We start from the raw sequence: 20246 nt of genomic DNA, 5'->3' as shown, positions 1-20246 counted from the left end.
GAGAGTTCATCTTGTGTTATTGGAAAGAACCAACTGAAGGTGGGTGGGGTGTTACGGATTTGGCATGAAAAATATCTTGTTTAATGGTGTTGTCTTTAAAGGAGATTAAACTATCATAGGCTATGAGGGAGCACGTGGAAAATTTGTGGGAAGGAAGAGAAGCAAGTTGAAGGTGGCAAGACTGTAAGAGGTGTCGGGGGTTGGAAGACTGGTTGAATGAGAAGTGACATATGCTTGCTTGGCAAATGTGAAAGGACAGTGCTTTAGGTGAAAGGATGACTTTATAATGGAGGAGGACAGCATAGGAGTGAAATTTCATACAGTGGTCCTCAACAGTGTGGGAGCACTTTTGCAGGTAATGGGTCTGTTTTTTAGTGCCATGGTTGAGGTTTAGATTATTGGAGACTATATTTGGTGGCTGAAGTAAGTGTGTTGTTGAAGAAAGATGCAGCCAGAACAGGGAAGGACAGGGTAATTATAAGAGGGAGAAGTCATTGTAGAGAAGAAGAGAGATGGATGAGTTTGAGAATATTCAGGTGTCGATGTGTGCATGTGGATTTGGGTGCACGTGGGGGAGCATGAAGTAAGCTAAAGGAAAAGAGGTTGTGTTTGGAGGATAAGAAAGCCAAGTTGGAGTACTAGAGATGGTGTACAAGCGGGAGAAAACAACATCAAAGTGTGTGTGAGAGGAAATCTACAGGGAGACCAAAGGAGGAACCAAATGAAAGAAGTTTTGTAGCAGCAGAGACAGTGGAGTTGTCAATGGGAATGTTGAAATCCACTGGTATAAGAATATGGAAGTCAAAGCATAGAAAAAATTGACCAGGCAGCAAAATTGTCAAGAAATTTGGAAACTGGATCTGGGGTAATAAATGACAGCAACAGATGGAGAGAATAGATCGATAGTATAATAAAATACAAAAGGAAAGCGCTCTCATGTAAATAATGCAGCACCTCTGGAAATAAACTCTGATTAAATACAATGGAGGGTGCAAAATAATTACACAATGTTATGATGAATGTTTATAGCTCTTTTTAGATTATATGTGTCAGGATTCGAACCCAGGGCTTCTGCCTCTGTGGACTGCTGCTCTGCTGACTGAGCTATTCTGGCTGCTGGACAGTTCCTTGTCTTTATTCAGTGTTCTAGATCAGTTCCAGTGATCTCCTGATCTTCCAGCATGCCTTAGCTCCACCCATTGACTTCCTATAAAAGCCTGGCCAATTCCTGTCTCCAGTGCCTGATTATTGTGCTGTGTGCCTGTGATCTAGCGCCTGCTCCTGTTGCTGTTCCTGTCTACCTGCATTTACTACACGTGTACCGACCTCGGCTTGCTCTCCACTACGCTTCTGCCTCAACCTTTGGACCGCTACGCCTCTCTGTGTACCGAACCTGGCTTGTTTGACCTTTCTTCCATGTTATCTCCTGTTAGCCAGCCTTCCTCCCTGCCACTGGGCTCCTATCCAGTCTTCGGACCGTGACAATATGAATAGTGCAAGAAATGGGAAGTTTCAAAAAGCTGCCAGCATGAGCGATATAAAAGTGATCTTACCCTAAATGACCCTGATCGTTGGTCCCGGGACTTGATCTGATTATTGCTCTTCTGTAGTTCTGGCAATCAGTGGTGGCTGAACCTGTTAGAGATAATCCAGATAGGAATCAAAATCCCCACAGCCACCGTGGTTCACATCACTTCATTCTGTTTGTTGATGAGCGGCGGGACGGACGGTGATTAAAAAACGCTACGAAATAGGATTCTTTTCAGAAAACCTATCTGGATTATCTCTAACAGGTTCAGCCACCGCTGATTGCCAGAACTAAAGAAGAACAATAATCAGATCAAGTCCCGGGACCAACGATCAGGGTCATTTAGGGTAAGATCACTTTTATATCGCTCATGCTGGCAGCTTTTTGAAACTTCCCATTTCTTGCACTATTCATATCATCTAAAAAGGGCTATAAACATTCATCATACCACTGTCTAACATTGTGTAATTATTTTGCGCCCTCCATTTTATTTAATCAGATTGATAGTATAGACTTCAAAGGAATAGAAAGAGGGAGGGTTCTGGGGTATGATTTAGAAGGTGCAGTATGGAGAAAGTAGATGGTCTATTCCGCTAACTTCTCTGCTTCTGAGTCCCTGAGTGTGGCTGAGGGAGAGTCCCCTGTAGGAGAGAGCTGCAGGTGATGCAATGTCAGAGGAGGTAAGTCAGGCTTTTGTTAGAAGAAGGTTAAGTGATTTAAAAAAAAAAAAAAAAAACATGAATAAATTCTTCTTTTTCTGCTTCTTAACATTTATTTATATAGAGAAGAGTTACACACATATATGCAGTGTTAAGGATAAGTGCTGACAACAGCTGTCTTTTTTTAAAATGTATTTCTACAGCACCAGAATATTCCATAGCACTCTACAGTCGAACAAATATGAGTTTGTTACAACAGATCTTGCATTCCAAAACGCACATTAAAAGGGGAGGGATCGTAGTGGAGATATGTGGATAAGGTTGGAGGGTTTAGTAGTGTATGGTGGCTGGAAAGTTTTGAGTTGAAACAAGTAGCGTGAACAGATAGTGGACACCCAGTGGTAGGTGAGATAATACCAGCAGCAATGAGAAGAAGCAGGACAAGAAAGAGAACATGTGAGAATGATTTGTGGGTGTTGGGTTTCTTTCTTCTTAAATAGACCAGAAAGTGTGATGAAAAAGAGTTCATGGGTGCAGGTTAGCGAGGTGGGAAGTAGCGAAGGGGCTATAATAATACTAGTGGTTAGCCGAATAGGATGCCGGAGAGAGAAGAGGAGTCTGGAGAGAAGTATTGTGAACATGAGTAGGAGTAAGAGACAAGGTAAATTGTGTAGGTGTATGGTAGAGTGATGTGAGAGATGTGGATGATGTGGATTATCTAGGGTAGGTAAGGAGAGAGCAGTGAGGAACAATTGATTAAAGTTGTTCAGGAGAACAGAGGAGATGGAGGCTGCTTTACCACACTCTGGCTCATATTAACAGTGTAGGCAGTTTCTGCAACTTTGACACATAGTCCAGGATGCTGACAGTTGGGCTCAGTGTGTCCTGTGGTCAAACAGAGATGGCAACAGCAATCATAGTTAAGCTTAGAGGGCAGCTGAATAGATATGGAAACAGCAATGGCAGTTGAAGTCAGTGGGACCAGCAGCCAAAAGATATGACAACCGCAATAACAGTTGAGCACAGTGGGTTCATCACATGAATAGAGATGGTTTTTCAGCAAATGCTAAAAGAGTGTTGTTTTAGGTCTGATGTCAATCGTCACTTCTAGTATGTTGTTTACTAACAGTATCCAGAAATATTTGATGCATTATATTTGTAAGAAGAAGAAAAAGTGGAAGGTAGGGTATAGAACTGAACTAATGTGCAGCTAACATTAAATGCTGTCCACATACAAGATAGTATTAATGTATAAGCAACACAAACCTACCAATCGTTCATCGAAATTAAGGAAATACAGGCATGTAGAGAACAACCTGATCTAAATTAATTTTTACTGACCAAAGATAAATGTAACTATTGATCCTGGACTGCTATGGTTACCATTTGCCAGAGAAGGTTTTGTTTCTGTGTGAGCCATAATTGTTATAATTGGTTTCATTGGGGTTTTTAGTATGACTTCCACTAGATCAATGAAACTGTTTACTTGGGCTGATCACTGTGACCAATTGAATTGAACAGCTAATGCTGAGCTCCGTAGACATATAACTAACGAAAAAGGTAGCAAAACAATACAAAAGTAATACGCCTCAATATCACAAATCTATCCTTATCATCCAATTAGGTACTAGCTTAGACAAGACTATTGTCAGTTAAACCAACAAAAGCAAATATCTGATTGTCTGCTATGGTTTATTTGTGCTGTTTTCAACAAGATATTTTAAAGAACCTGTAACAAATGATAACAAATTTTTTCGAAGGTGGGCAATCACTGAGAATAGATCAAACACTTGGGGCTTGATTTACCAACAATCGAGATTGATGGCAGTTTGAAACCGCCAATCATTGCCGGCGGATTAGAGTCCAAACCATCGCATTTACTATAGGCCGGTTTGAGGCTTCAATTTAAAATGAAAAGCAATGTATGGCGGATTGAAAAAGCTAAACCGCCGGTGGTTTGGTTAAAACTGCCATCACACCGCCATCCAAAAGACAGGACAGGACAGTTTCAATATCTGCTTCTGAATGGCTTGATCGCTCGAACATGCTGTTTGAATTATTTTGTCATTCAGAACATAAGAGAAAGCACAATTGAAATGTAAATTATTTGGGTAATCACTATATATTGATTAAGGGGCACAATGAATTTAATATTAACTTATGGGGGAATTTTTTTTAAATTATATTAAGGGGACAAAATGATTTAATTATTATAATATTCTGTACTATGTAATGCCAAATTGTACAACATAAATAATTATATGCACCATTAATAGTCAGTGAATATTATTATATGTTCACATTTCCCACATAATATAATGCTATAATAGTGTCCCCTTTAAAAAATATTAAAAAACAAAATTCCCTCATAAGATAATATTAAATTAATTTTGCCCCTTAATCAAGAAATAATGATGCCCAAATAATTTAAATGTCAATGGAGCTTTCTTTTATGTTCTGCATAGCAAAATAGTTAAAACAGCAGCAGTTTGAGCAATCTCGTCACTCACAACCACCTCTTTCTTTTTGGCCGTTTGGATGGCTGTTTTGCGGCGGTTTTGAAAACCCCCAGCTTAGTAAATCCAGCGGGTTGTACGTTCAGCATTGTTAAAATCAAGATGGTGGTTTGTAAAGTGGTGGCTTTGAAAAATAAAAAAACAAAAAAAACAAAAAAACAACCAGCGCAAAGTATGCCACCAGGTGAAAACAAAATGGGAATAGAAAATATCAAATAGAAAAATCAAACCATGTAAAACAAATTAAAAATTTATTTGAGCAAAAAGAGCATAGTTCTATATTGCATAACAAGTTATTCCAAATGTATATATAAACTTGCACATAAAACATATAATGACTAGTATAGCATAAATAATAAATTATACACCATAAAATAATCAAAGTGTAAATGGAGATAGGACAAAAATATAACAAAAATATAACAAAAATATGATCAATGTGGTTGCACCGGTTGGCACTATATAGATCCAGACCATAAAACACGGTAAAATAGTCATCATCATCATCACCATCTATTTATATAGCGCCACTGATTCTGCAACGCTGTACAGAGAATTCATTCACATCAGTTCCTGCCCTGTTGGAGCTTACAGTCTAAATTCCGTAATACACACACACACACACACACACAGATGAGGGTCAATTTTGACAGTTGCCAATTAGGCTACCAGTATGTTTTTTTTGGGAGTGTGGGAGGAAACTGGAGCACCAGGAGGAAACCCACGCAAACACAGGGAGAACATAAAAGCTCCACACACATAAGGCCATGGACAGGAATTGAACTCATTACTCCAGTGCTGTGAGGCAGAAGTGCTAACCACTAAGCCACCGTGCTGCCCAAAATAGTGTGAGTGACCTAGGGAATTAGTTCCCAAAAGTGCAAATGTCCATATACCAATAGCAATAATGAGGTCAAGGTAAATGTAGGAACCCAATGAAACAGTTATACCTGGCAATAGTATGACAACTCAACGGACTCCCCGCTGGATAGATCATTATCAATGCTCCAAATAGGCAGCGGTCACGTGATTGGTGGGTGCGCACCCTGATATTGGTCCGTCCGGATACAAGATGTACGTCTCAAAGGTTCCTAAATTAGCAAGTTCCTTGCAGTGCATATAAATGAAGTATGGCAGAAAAGGGTCTTTTGGATCTCCAATAAAGTTAAGTGTAGACCTGCTGACGCCTTTCAATCTGAGGGAGGACACCCGATCCTGGTTCTTCCCCTGTCAGAGTACATTCTCACGCATCTATATCCATATTTAGCGTGAGTTATGGTTGATTTTTTGTTTCTACAACACAGTCTCAGATTTGAGTGTTCTGTAAGTGCTTTTATGTTTTTATTTCTGTAATTCCTGGTTTGTATGGCCAGTTTGTCCATACTTATTAAATCTGTTTTTTCCACATTACTTCCACCTTCAGTCATCTATATCATATGCAGGACGTTTCTTCACTAATCCCCACTTATGTCTCTATTTAGTTCTAGTCTCATTCACATTGTTTATTCGTTTATTGCTTCCTTCCCTCCAATTTAGTTTCAGTTTTTGGTTTTTTATATTATACATCTGCTGATCGCTAACTTTTCCCCCTTTTTTTGAGGTTTATCCTATGCCATTGTGGACATATTGAAACATTCTGGACTGGTCCTTAAACAGCTCATACACCATCATTATCAGATATGAACTTCAACAGCCATTTAGAGACTTACACTCATGTGAGCCACCAGCTCATTTGGTTTATTAGTTTCTTCTGGGATTTGTTTTTAACATTGTATTACTTTTATTTATTCCATTTATTTTACAGTGATACACCACCCAGGCTATTTATGGTGATTTTTTATCATTATTTTCTGTTTGTTATCTGGTATTTTTATATATTTTTATTTGTTTTTTCAGTACCATTTATCCCCAATTTGAGTCTTATTCCTTCATCCTGTGAGCGCAGTTGGGACTTTTTATATTTCTGCTGATGCGTTTCGCCTGGCCACAGCAGACTTTTTCAAAGCAGTGTAGTCATCTCAATAATGTCAAGCTATATAAAGCTGTAGCACTTCTTGTGATTGGTCTATTATAAGTGATTAATTGAAAGCTTCTGGGGGCGCTTGCATGGCCACCAGAAAATGAACTTATTAATGGTATATTTATTTGATTAAAAAATAAAACAATAGAACATATACAAACATATTCAACATGCAGGTTGCAATCCTCAATTACAAAAAAACTTATCATTTGGAACTGACTTCTCCCACATGAGCACCCGTTCAATATTACAACACATATATACATGTCTATATATATTGTACATATGCTCATAACCAAGTACATACACATAAACAAATCCTCAGTGGCGATAAGGATCAGGAATAAACCTTGAACAACCATATAAATATGATAAACAGCAGATTCTAAAAATATATTCAAATAACAACATAAAATAGAATACAACTAAAATAAGCCCAATAGCTAATGAATATTTAATCAATCTGAAAACATAAAAAATATAAATAAATATTTATATTAATAAATAATAATGTCTTGGGTTTGAAAAATGTAAATTCTGGCTGTTTTAATGGCGGTTTAGGCTTTAGTATTTAGTATTTTCCGGCGGTTTGAAAAACGCTGAAAAGCATTGGTTTGAGCAAACAGCCCTTTAGCAAATCTAGCCCTTGATTGTTATAAAATTATGCAAATGTTAATTCGTAAACTGTGGAAGGTATTGGATTTATAAAAAATAAATAAAAAGACTTAGTCATGGATTTTTGCTCAATATTTTTTGGTTAACAAAATACAGCATTTTCAGGTGATATCACTTTACATTCTTCTTCCCATGTAATTATCATCATCATCATCATCATCATCATCATTTATTTATTATAAATTATTATTATTTATAATTATAGTGGGAAGTGAAGGGGTGTTTTTCTACATACACAACAGGCTTCATGTCACTAATCCTGTAAAAGAATACCGCTGCCAGTCTGTTTTAGCCTGTTTTCAGAGAAAATGGCTTTTGATAGAGAACAATAACTTGCACATAGCTGTATGCTAAATGGAAATACAATGTTGCATATCTTTTTACATACATATGTGTGAATGTTATTGGTAGCTGTTTTATGTAAGGTAACTTGAATTTGTCCTTTAATGTAAATTATAATTTCCATGAAGGTAAAATATGTTGTTTTGCACTAACCTGACATTCCATTGCAGCTATGGTAAAATGTAATGTATTGCCTCTCTGCTGTTTTACAGACAGCTGAAACCCTACCTATATCTTTAGAACAGTAAAGATGATTTATAAACTGCAGGATATGCGGGTGAGTAGAGCATTTCATTTTCTGTCAATACGTTGCCAACAATCATTCAAGGACAGTTCCAGGTTTAAAAATGTAACCATAGTTTTCAATGCTGACCATCTGTGAATATAGAATAAATAAAATTCCTTTTCCTATGCATGTTAGATTCAGTTTTTACCATATTTTTTAGTCAAGTGGCTTTAAGTTAATACTTATTGAAAAAGGAATATTTAAACTGTAAAAAAAAAGTTAGTTAGAATCAAAATCCGCAAACATGAACATGGTGGGCTTGATTCATAATGGAAAGTAAAGACAAAAAAAAGGAGTAACTTTGCACCTTGGCAAAACCATGTTGCATTGGAGGGGGAAGTGAATCTAAAATGTGATTGCAGATTTATAGTTGGGGTAAGACATGTCCTAGATCAAATTTCAGTGTACAAATAATCTATCAAATATTTGTGTGCTACATGAAAAAACAGCCAGTATTTAACTTATATGCATAATAAAAAAAACTAATTTGCACCCCTTGCACTGTAACATGGTTTTGTCCAGGAGAAAACTTACTCATTTCTTTGCCTTACTTTCCTTAATGAATCAGACCCTGGGAGTTTGCAATTCCTCAAGGTCTGTATTAAACATGACATGCACCAGCTCAAAAGCAACGTGTTTCTGGAAACTATTTTATAATGTTGGCAACTATGGAAATGTAATTAATCATTTGTGGGTACTTAAACCACTTTACCTATCTATTTGTTTATTATTTATTGATTTACTGTCCTTCAAATAGCAAAGCCATTTAAAAAACTTGCCAAGTGGCTTTTTACCAGGTGTGAGTCATTGCCAGTCATCTAATGTCAGCTGGGCAGGGTTTTCCCAGCTCAATCTCTGGTAGATCTTGCCAAGAGCTACAACCCCATATGACTCATGTGGATGCACTGTGAAGTGAAGTGGTAAAATTTATCTTACCGTGAAATTTTGCAGCCCTCTCTGCATGTTAGCAGAGGTACAGGTGTTGCAGAGCTTTAAGGGACTTTAATGGGATACTGAGCGTTTAGAGTAGTGGTCAGGGAACAGGGGTAAATTACCCCAAATGGCGTAAAAATGAAATTCTTGGTGGTAATGCTGCCGATTCACATGCTGTCAGTTGGACTGTAGACCCCTTTAAATGTGAAATTGCTGTTGTACCAGAAGAGCCTCAAGGATTGGCAGAGGCACTTCTTGAGCTTAGATGCAATAATGAAGCATGTATTGCATTTGAAAACAAAGCAGATCTGTCATATTTTTGGATGTCAACAGCTGCAAAGGCATTCAAAATTGCACATGAGGAGGCAGTCAAAAAGTTGCTGCCTTTTTCAACAACCTACCTTTGCAAACAAGGATTTTCAACGCTAACGAACATAAAAACAAAGCAGAGAAATCGATTGGACACTGAAGACTGTATCCAAATTGCTCTGACATCAAAATGCCCCAATATTGATGCTCTTGTATCAAAAATGAAGCAACAAAATTTCTCCAAAACCTGAAGTTTTGAAGCTTTCAAATAAATTTTGTATAGATTCAATAAAATTTTGAATTCCAATAATTAATAATATATGATTTCCTTCCTTTCAAATCAACGGGGTAACGTCGGCGTATCTAAATATATTTTGGGGTAAAAGGTAAAAAAGTTCCCTGACCCCTGGTTTAGAGATTTCTAACTATATTGTCCCATATCTCAAGTCCTATCACCCACAGCTTTAACATCATAAATAGCAGTGCCTTGACCATCATCCTCATGCTTCTCTAAGTCTAGTATTAGCACATAGCAAGTGATTTCCAGGCAAGCTACTTTAAGTCCAACCCAAAAGCCTCCTCTCTCTCTCTCTCTCTCTCTCTCTCCACCTAATAACGGGGGGGAAATTAACAGACTCTGCAAGCCTCTGAAATGAGACCTTACAGTACTGTAATGAAGATGAGTTTAGTTCCCCATATGTACTGCTGGCATCAATAATGACATTACTGGTGCCAATCTGTTGGAACAACTCTTAGGGGCATATTCAATTAGGATTCCGGTTCGCGGTAACGCGCGTTACCGCAAAAAGTGAGCATTCTTGCCGCTATTACGGTACCGCAATAATGTGGATTTTTTCTACGCAACCCTATGGGCTGCGAACGAAAATCCACGTTATTGCTGTAACGTGGATTAAGTTCACAGTCCGTTCTGGCGCGATCCCGCGAACCGGAACCCTAATTGACTCTTAGGGGGGTATTCAATTGTCAGCGAGTTTTTTTTTTACCACGTTAAGTCATTTTAACACTGTTTTTTAATCATTTCTGAGCGGGTTAACTTTACCCGTGATTCAATTCCATTTTTAAAGCTCCGTTTTTATTCATGAAACAGTCTTCTTGCGGTCCAGTAGAAGGTCTCTTAAAAGTATAGGGTGTGCGAGAGGCAGCCGCGTTAAAAGCTATTCAATTGTTTTTTAAGGCAGCGGGTTAAACAGGCAAATATGCTGTTTTATCTCGCACCTCTTTAGGGTGTGTTAAAAATAAAAAACCTCTGAAAAGTATTTGAAATCATGTAATAATGTGGAAAAAAAAGTTAAACTTATGTTTATCACTAATGCCTAACATGTAAAAGTTGATTTTCATGTAAAAAAATAATGAAATAAAATAAACATCAAAAATAATAATAATGATAAAATCACTAATTATTTATATTTATGTATTTTTTTGGTAAAAATATGAATGTAGTAATGTGTTTTGACATGGTATAGATGATTCTATGGTAAAAATTAGTTCAATTAAAAAATGTGCTAAAAAAAGTACTGTAATGTAGATATTATCAATGTGTAATGCAATCTAATGTATGAAAAGTATGCAAAACCTTTTTTTTGTGTTATAAGTGACCGTGTTAAAACTCCCCTTCACTCCCCTAAAAACTCGCAAACACAATGTCTAGCGCGCGGGGGCAGCGTTCCCTCTTTTTTAATTGAATTGCACAAGTTTTTGCGCTGCGCTAACTAAAAACGGTCACTATTGCAGTTAAAAACCCGCGGGAGATTTTTTTTTTTTATGCTAGGGGGGAAAAAAAAACTTGTGGACAATTGAATACCCCCTTAGACTATTTAGGATTCTTCTTTTCTGACATAACATACCATAACTTATATAGTCAGAGCCTTAAGATTGGGCAAATGTTCTACATACACAGTGATTTGCACACAAAATAAACACGGTGAACCAGAATTTTATAAAAATGAGAGGTCTGTGTGGGAGATGCTGCCTGTGGCCTGTACAATTTCTGGCCCTTATTTTGCTTGTCTCCACCAATTCTATCTCCACCACTTCTAACTCTGCTCTCCAGCTACCTAGCTCTCCCCCCTCGAGGACCCTCTTCCCCGTACCCTCTCGCTCCCCCCCTCTCCCCTCTGGGGGTCTCCCTGTCATCCGTGCCCTCTCTCTTGGTCTCCGTCGTATGCGGATCTTCCCCTCTCCCCTTCCCTGCTTTGAGCTTACTGAGTTACTGTGCCTATTGTTTACTGTACTGTGCTGTCTCACCTCGTATTGTAATTTGTTTGTCCCTGTACAGCGCTACGGACACCTAGTGGCGCCCTATAAATAAAAATTAATAATAATAATAATAATAATAATAAATACATGCAGAGCACAATAATAGCTGCAACACAATTATAAACTGCAATGCCATCAGCTGAATACATGGTTAGTTATGAGATGGAATTGAACCCTTTATATGCTTCAGAAACTTGTTCATCAGCAACATACCTTCAAAGGCTATGCAGCAAGCCATGAAAGGGGAGAATATGGACATGAAACCTTACACTATAGAATCCTTTTGGTTTTATGGAACCTACTTAAACCTATTGTAATAATAACAAGAGTTCAGACACTGATAGCCTGAGTCAATTCATACCAGTAAATAGTGAAAAAGTAGCTACAGAAGCTAAAGGACTATATGAAGACAAATGATTCTGCTAAATATCTTGACCTTGTGGATCAAGTTCTTTATTCACTGTGAAAGAAGTCAGGGGGTTGCAACATATTGAAACCTGATCAATACCTTTTGGCAACCATGCTTGATCCTAGATTTAAGGCACATGCAAAGTCTTTGTTTCTAGCAGACATACATGTAATGAAATACACACAGTTCCTTGTATAGACATTGTCAAATGTCACATGAAAGGATTGCTCATTTGATTTCTTATAGAAATGCTACTGCTTTCCCCCCACCCCCCACCAATATGGACTAGAATAAGAATGATGTATTAAGTATGGTTATGATGTCTAATTATGCATAAATTAAATGTCCACATTTATTGCTGCCTCTATGATGCCTCAAACTAAAAGTACTCTCTCTTGCTTGGTAGAAGATTATTTTAATGAAAATCGAGACATTGACGTTAGAGATTGCCCTGTTGAATAAGGGTGAAAATTAAATTTCTTTTGGAGCAAATTATACATACTGGTTATGGTTTAACTAACCTGTCCACCATCTAATGCACCATCTAATGCAGGAGTGTTTAGTGCAGCTGACAGCATTATAAGTGATTGTTGCATAACTCTACTTACCAAAAATGTGGAAAAATTGGCATTCTTCAAACTTTTTTGATGAAAAGTGTTGCCGACAATATCAAAAATAGTGTATAACAGTTCATTGAATGTGAATGGGCTTATATTGAGTAATGATCTTGGGCCTGATTCATTAAGGATCTTAAATGAAGAGGTATCTTATGTCAGTCTCCTGGATAAAACCATGTTACATTGCAAGGGGTGCAAACTAGTTTTCTGTTTTGCACATAAGTTAAATACTGGCTGTTTTTTTCATGTAGCACTTTGAAAGTTTCAAACCCCTTTCCCTTTTCTGCTCCAAATTATACATATTAAGATCTTTCAGTCTTTCCGGGTAAGTTTTGTGCTGTAGGCCATGCTCCATTTTAGTTGCCCTTCTTTGTACAGTCTCTAATGTATTTATATCCTTCTGGAGATATGGCCTCCAGAACTGAACACAGTATTCTATATAAGGCCGTACCATGACCTATACAGTGGTATTATTACTTCTTTCTTTCTGCTACTGATTCCTCTCCCTATGCAACCAAGCATCTGACATGCCTTCCTCATTGCTTTGTTACATTACTTAATTGCCTTTAAGTCACCTGAAATAGTGACTCCTAGATCCCTTTCCTCCTCAGTAGTTTCCATTATAGTGTCATCAATGCTATATTTAGCCTTTGTGTTTTTGAGACCCAAGTATTTGATTTTTTGGCATGAAACTCTAGTTGCCACTCTCATTCCTGTAGCCTGCCTAAATCATCAATACTTTGCTTTACCCCTCCTGGTGTGTCTAACCTGCTGCATATCTTTGTGTCATCTGCAAAAAGGCATACTTTTGCTTCAATACCATTTGCAATGGCTCCAATAAAGATATTAAAAGCACTGGATAAAGTACAGATCCTTGGGGTACTCCACTGGTAACCTTTCCCTCCTGTGAATGCACTCCATTTACTATAACTCTCTGTTTTCTATCCTGCAACCAATATCTCATCCATTATACCATCTTAGAATCCAATCTTAAGCTTTCAAGTTTATTTAACAGTCTGCGATGTGGGACAGTGTCAAAAGCCTTACTGAAAGCCAGATAAGCTACATCTACGGCCACCCTTGATCTATAACTTTAGTCACCCATGCTTGGCATGGAGGCTAAGCAGTTGAGTCACAATTTACTTTTAGTATTATTATCAAACAAGACAGCAGTCATCTCCCTAAAATATTTACAAACAATGGCCACAACTGATATTGATTCTTTTTGGGGAACATTACTCTTATTTTGGCAACAATATTGACTCAATAAGCAATAAAAGTGACAAATTAGGAAGAACCTAGATTGTTTTTTAATGATGACCCCAATCAATAGATTTAAAAGACACAACTTTTTACAAAAAACATAATTTACGATCAAGCATTATATAAAACCCCATACATAAAAGCAGCTGTTTATACATATAAAAAAAAGAGCATGAGAATTGCACTTAGCAGACAGAGCAAGAGTAGTGACACTGGGTCTGATTCATTAAGGATCTTAACTTAAGAAACTTCTTATTTCAGTCTCCTGAACAAATTCATGTTACAATGCAAGGGGTGCAAATCAGTATTCTGTTTTGCACATAAGTTAAATATTATTATTATTATTATCTTTTATTTGTAAGGCGCCACAAGGTTTCCGCAGCGCCGTACACGATACGAACAGTGGACTATACAGGGTAAAACAGTACAGAACAATAAACAAAAAGTACCAGTACTTCAGGGACTCCGGGCAGGCATATACAGTAGAGACGGAGCAGAAGAACAGGTTTGGAGACAGGAGGGAAGAGGGGCCCTGCTCATACGAGCTTACATCCTAAGGGAGGGTAAACAAATCAGGCACAGAAGGGAGCCAGTGAAGCAAAGGGGAGAGAAAAAAGGGGTCAGGGGAGAAACAGAAGAGATGAGAGGTTAAGTGGATGGTTGGTAGGCCTTAAGGAACAGGTGAGTTTTAAGTGCCCGCTTGAAAGAGCACAGATTGGGTGAGAGACGGATGGAGCGAGGGAGGTCGTTCCAAGTGAAGGGGGGCAGCGCGGGAGATGTCTTGGATTCTAGAGTGCGAAGAGGTGATCAGAGTGAAGGAGTGGCGGCGATCATTGGCCGAGCGCAGGGAGCGGGCGGGAGTATGGATGGAGAGGAGGTTAGAGATATAAGGGGCAGTAGACTGGGAGAGAGCCTTGTAAGTGGTGGTAAGGAGTTTGAAAGGGATTCTGTAGGGGAAGGGGCCAGTGTAAGGCAAGACAGAGAGGGGAGGCAGAGGAGGAGCGGAGTGAGAGGAAGATGAGTCTCGCAGCCGCATTGAGTACAAATATCAATTTTAAATTTCAGTGTACAAAAAAGCTATCAAGTATCTGTGTGCTACATGAAAAAAACAGTCAGTATTTAACTTATGTGCAAAACAGAATACTGATTTGCACCCCTTGCATTGTAACATGGGTTTGTCCAGGATACTGAAATAAGATACCTCTTCATTTAAGATCCTTAATGAATCAGGCCCACTGTGATGTTGTCAATATACAAAGAATAAGAACAAATAATGGGAATTATATCCAGCACACTGAAAAATAATAATATAGTATTACTGGGCAGTAATAATCAAGCTTTTAAAGGACATTATTTTAGTAATTAGCCCACCCTGAATATCATGCATTTTTCATTTAATTTTTCAATGATGGGAATTGAGGGTGGGCGCAATAACTTCAACTGTGCACTACAAGATTAAATCCAGAATATTTATTCAGAATGCTTTTATTTTTTATTAGTTAGCATACCCTAAGCTCAGACTAAGACAAACTATGACAGTGCTTGCAGTTTTTTTTAATTCACTTGCCGACCACTGCCCTAATATTCCCACCATTACTAACCTGGTCAGCAAGGGTTTTTACTAATTTATCAGAGCCTTACTGAAATGTAAGGCAGACATCCAATGACAGATACTTGATCTGACTGCCTGTCAATATAACTTTTGAACTTTTTCCTGCTGTCATTACAATCTTACTCTCCCCTCCACATTATTCTCTATAATCAGAGAGTGCTTGTGCAGGAAAATCCACTGACAATGTCCCTGTCCCTAGCGTTCTGGTTGATCCTAATAAATCGATTCTGCCAGGAAACATTTTCTGCCTACTTCTCAGGGCAGTTTGTCACTTAGCCACTAGGTGGGGCCATGCGCCAAAAACCATTGCTCTGTTTTGTCCTACATAGAACCAACCCTAATATAAAGGAAATATTTTATACTGTAAATTTTTTCCTATCATAATATGAATATTGATTTCAGTAGTCCAGTTATATTTTGCTTGCAAAAACTGTGAGTCTATTCTTTACCATAGAAGACATGAACCTTAAAGGTAAGTAAAATACATTATAATGTTGATTAATTGTAATATCTGGCATTACCAATATCCATCTTAGTTACCCTTTAAGGAGCTTAGTAATTCAGAAGATAGAAATAATTTGCATTATTTGCATATACTGTATTTCATTTCAACATTTTTGACTGCTATTTCTAGAGGATTGAATTTGAAGTACACATGATTAAAAATGATTGTAACACTTGCTCCATTTCAAGCTTCATAGTAAAGTCATTTTCATAATATGAATTTCATTTTTCAACAAACATCTTTAATCCTGAAATCTCCCTATCCCAGGGGTGATGGGGACACATTTAATGGATAACAATTTCTTATGAGCCACTAAACTTTGTGACAAACTTTAACACTGATGATCTTTTGCTCTGCACTTTTCAAGGACAGCTTAAAATGATTTTTCACATTACATATTTTTGTCCACACTTAAATTATAGTTTAATGACACAATCACAAAGTTTTTTTGGTTTTATATTTACTTTGAAATTTGGAACAAGAAATTGATGAAGATAAGCCAGAGAATGACATGTTCCCAAGTTACAGTACTTACTCATTTCTTGTGATATCAATCCTATGGTAGGGATGTGCACCGGCCACTTTTCAGGTTTTGGGTTTTGGGTTCTTATTAGCTTGAGGTTTTGGGTTCTGATTGGTTTTGCCAAAACACCCCACTAATGGTTTTGGTTCTGATTTTGGGTTCTGATTTTTTTTAAAAAAAGCATAAAAAGTGCAAAAATCCATATTATTATTTTTTTTTCACTCCTACACTATTATTAACCTCAATAACATTCATTTCCACTAATTTCCAGTCTATTCTGAACACCTCACACCTCACAATATTGTTTTTAGTCCAAAAGGTTGCACCGAGGTAGCTGGATGTCTAAGCTAAGCGACACAAGTGGGCGGCACAAACACGTGGCCCATCTAGGAGTGGCACTGCAGTGGCAGACAGGATGGCAGTTTGCAAGAGTTTGCTAGAGGTGCAAGATGGAATTGTCCTTGGGCCCTCCCACCCACCCTGATGTTGTTGAAATAGGACATTCGCACTTTAACAAACCAATCAGGAACAGTGAACGTAGTTTAATCTCTGGTACTAATATTTCTGGACTGCAGGAACAGTGAACGTAGTTTAATCTCTGGTACTAATATTTCTGGACTGCAGGAACAGTGAACGTAGTTTAATCTCTGGTACTAATATTTCTGGACTGCAGGAACAGTGAACGTAGTTTAATCTCTGGTACTAATATTTCTGGAATGCAGGAACAGTGAACGTATTTATATATTGCAGTAGAAATTTTTTTATAGTTTTTTTATAATTTTTTTAAATTAATTTTGTATAATTTTTTCTTTATCTTTTTATAATTTTTTTATACATTTTTAATAACAATGGACTTAGCAGGACAAAGCACAGGACACAGCACCACTGGACTCAGCAAGACAGAGCACAGGACACAGCACCACTGGACTCAGCAGGACAGAGCACTGGACAAAGCACCTCTGGACTCAGCAGGACAGAGCACAGGACAAAGCACCACTGGACTCAGCAGGACAGAGCACAGGACAAAGCACCACTGGACTCAGCAGGACAGAGTGACAGAACACAGCAGCACTAAAAAAAACCAACCTCCCTCTTCCCTGATCTGAGCCCGACTGAAGATGGCGGCGGCAAGCGGGGAATTTATAGAATCCGAGTCTCGCAAGATCCGACGGCGGGATTTGGAGCTCAGCCTCGCTTTCAGTGTTTCTCCCCGCCGGAAATCCCCTAACAGTGCTCGGATCGCCGTTGGATCCGCACTGTTTGGGTGGGCTCGGATTGCGATAATCCGAGCCCGCTCATCTCTAACCTATGGGGGGCTAAGAAGTAATGTTATCGGGGCACAAGGTGGCTGTCGGCAGACCTATTTCTTTCTACCATACTCATTCTCGGGTCGGTCCACAGTTGGTCAGGAAAATTACTAAGCACATTGAGTATACAAAGCTGACAAACATATGTGAGTAGGCCCACATATTTGCAGTATTTGCATTAACAGTTTGGTGGATGGCAATACCAGTATTGGGGCTCAGAGATTAGTGGGACTGGTGTAGTGGACGCCTTAACTCCAGGTAATATCACAACATGTATGGGAGCTTTTAATCTTACAGGGTCCACAGATATATTAAAATGCAGACCAATAAGAATTTTATGATGTGATCCAAAAACCGACATTTTAATACAAAATTAATTATTTTACTTTATCAAAGTTGTCAAAAAGTAAATATTAAGCGGTGTTTAAATAAATTGCATAACCACTAAGTCATATTGACAAACAAGTAATTTTACAGGAACTGATTTAGTGCTGTATGTAAGTCCAACTCTCAGGGGCCAATATCCACTTTTTTCCTACATTTTTGTTTATTAAAGGTCAGTAAAGACAACTGTGAATCGGTAGATAAAACACATTATAAATATACTGACCAACTGACCAACTGTAAGTATGAAAGGGATAAAGGTGTAGGAGGAGGGGGGATGGTGTGGCAGACTGTAGGGGGAAGGAGAGAGTATGCCAGATGGAAAGGTTCCATGAGAAAGCTTTACGGTCATACAAATGGGAAACGAAAATTTAAAAAGATGTCCACAGACCCCATATTATCAGGAACCAGGAACTATCAGCTGACTTTGGTTCAACCCTGCCTGGAGGAGTGGAGTCTAATGCGCCTCTGGTCTTCACCATGGACCCCCACAATGGAGTTTGGATTTAGCTTCAAGAAACGCCCAGGTTGAGCTTCCTCAGGAGGGCACTGAGCAAGATAGATAGAGGTATTTGATAGTCTGGAAAGCCCAATGTCAAACTGTGCGGATAGCGCAGTACACATTGAGAATCCAAAGGAGCTGTCTGTCAAGCCAAAGTCAAATACCAGAAGAGTCTTAAAGAGCCCAAGGGAGAATCCAAAAGAAGTGTCGGGGAGAGCTGAGTCAGGAACCATGCAGTCAGACCGAGAAGTGAGGAACTACATAAACGCCTGAAGCTAGGGGACTTAATACTCTGGCACCCTACTGGTGCCAAAGCCTTCTTTAAATAGTTAGTGAGGAGGGGGACTGATTACCGGCGGCATTGATGTCAGCAGCCGTCACTGGGTGCCGAGTAGCATCCTATTACTGCTGCGAAGGAGGAGCCGTCAGCCGGCCGGGTCTGATTGCTTGGCAATCAGATACGACTTCCAGGAAACAGAGAAGGCGTCCATCCCTATGTGGACGGAAGAACACAGGGACGGGCTCTGACACATATCTTTCCTAAGGATCTGGCAGAGTTTTTAATTATACTTGTCATTAACTCCATGCAATGGCTACACTATATCCTGTTTATAATATATTGAACTGAAGGGGGAATAAGTTGTTTCCAGTCTATTGCTAACTGAGAGGTGACAAAAGACGTTATATATCTTATTAATTTGTTTTGATGATGTGTTGCAGATGATACACCCAACCTGAGAAGGAAGAACTTGCATTCATGGGGATATATACCTGAAGGATAGTCAGTATTTCATTTTTAACATTGAGCCAAAGGCCACAGAGTTTTGGGTATCTCCACCAAATATGAAGAAATGAGCCATCTTAGGGGTAGCCCTTCAGCATCTATCAGCAGTAACTGAATGTAAACTGTTGAGGTAGGTACCCAGTACCATCTGAATAACAATGTATATTCATTTTCTTTGATACATCCGCAGATCGAGCTAGAGGCAGCATTCACTCTCCCCAGTCCTCATTATCCATCATCTCACCTAGATAATGAGCCTTCCATGCTAGTCCATGTTGGTCATGGGGAATTGGGCTTGAGATCGCAAGTTCCGCGTATAAAGAAGAAACCAACTCCTTTTTGGAAGTTTTCCTAAGACAAAGAGATTCAACAATAGTTAGAGTTCTATGGGTAAGGCTGCTATGGAAATGCCTAAGTTGTAGGTACTGTTTTTTTATTGTGAATGACAAATTTATATTGGATGTCTGCAAAGAGCGGAACAATTTTGTCCCAGGTTATATCGAAATTCCACTGCTCATGTGCAGTAAAACAATGTGGAACTTATAGTTTCACATAATTTGCCCATGCTGCTCCCTACATCCGTAGAGGCAGATCAGGAGCGTGCAAATGCAACCAAAGCATAAGTGTTGCCTATTCTAAGTAAGCCGCCTTCCCAGATATGTATAGTAGAAAAACAGCGCTGAGACCTGTAATTAGACCTAGGAATGAATCCACGTTGATGGAATTAAAACAGTTTATTGAATATAAACATATGACAATCAAATACTCAACATGCTAATAGTAAAATATCAGTGC

At 38.5% G+C, this 20246-nt stretch overlaps 1 long non-coding RNA gene across 2 annotated transcripts in view; it reads left to right on the top strand.

Moving 5' to 3' along the window:
- Nucleotides 1-19805, top strand: part of LOC142142653 (uncharacterized) — a 98664-nt gene extending 78859 nt beyond the window's left edge. Inside the window, exons 3-4 of one of the 2 annotated variants that reach the window (XR_012689263.1) lie at nt 7953-8017; nt 19642-19805. This is a non-coding gene — a long non-coding RNA (uncharacterized LOC142142653). Of the gene's footprint in view, nt 1-7952; nt 8048-19641 lie in introns of those variants that run through there. The other variant, XR_012689262.1, reaches the window with a different exon arrangement.
- Nucleotides 19806-20246: the final 441 nt, after the last annotated feature.

The sequence above is a fragment of the Mixophyes fleayi genome, chromosome 3 (assembly GCF_038048845.1).
Source record: "Mixophyes fleayi isolate aMixFle1 chromosome 3, aMixFle1.hap1, whole genome shotgun sequence".
In the NCBI taxonomy this organism is placed as follows: Eukaryota; Metazoa; Chordata; class Amphibia; order Anura; family Limnodynastidae; genus Mixophyes; species Mixophyes fleayi.
The sequence above is the reverse complement of the archived record's forward strand: the minus strand, read 5'-3'. Positions and strand labels throughout refer to the sequence as shown.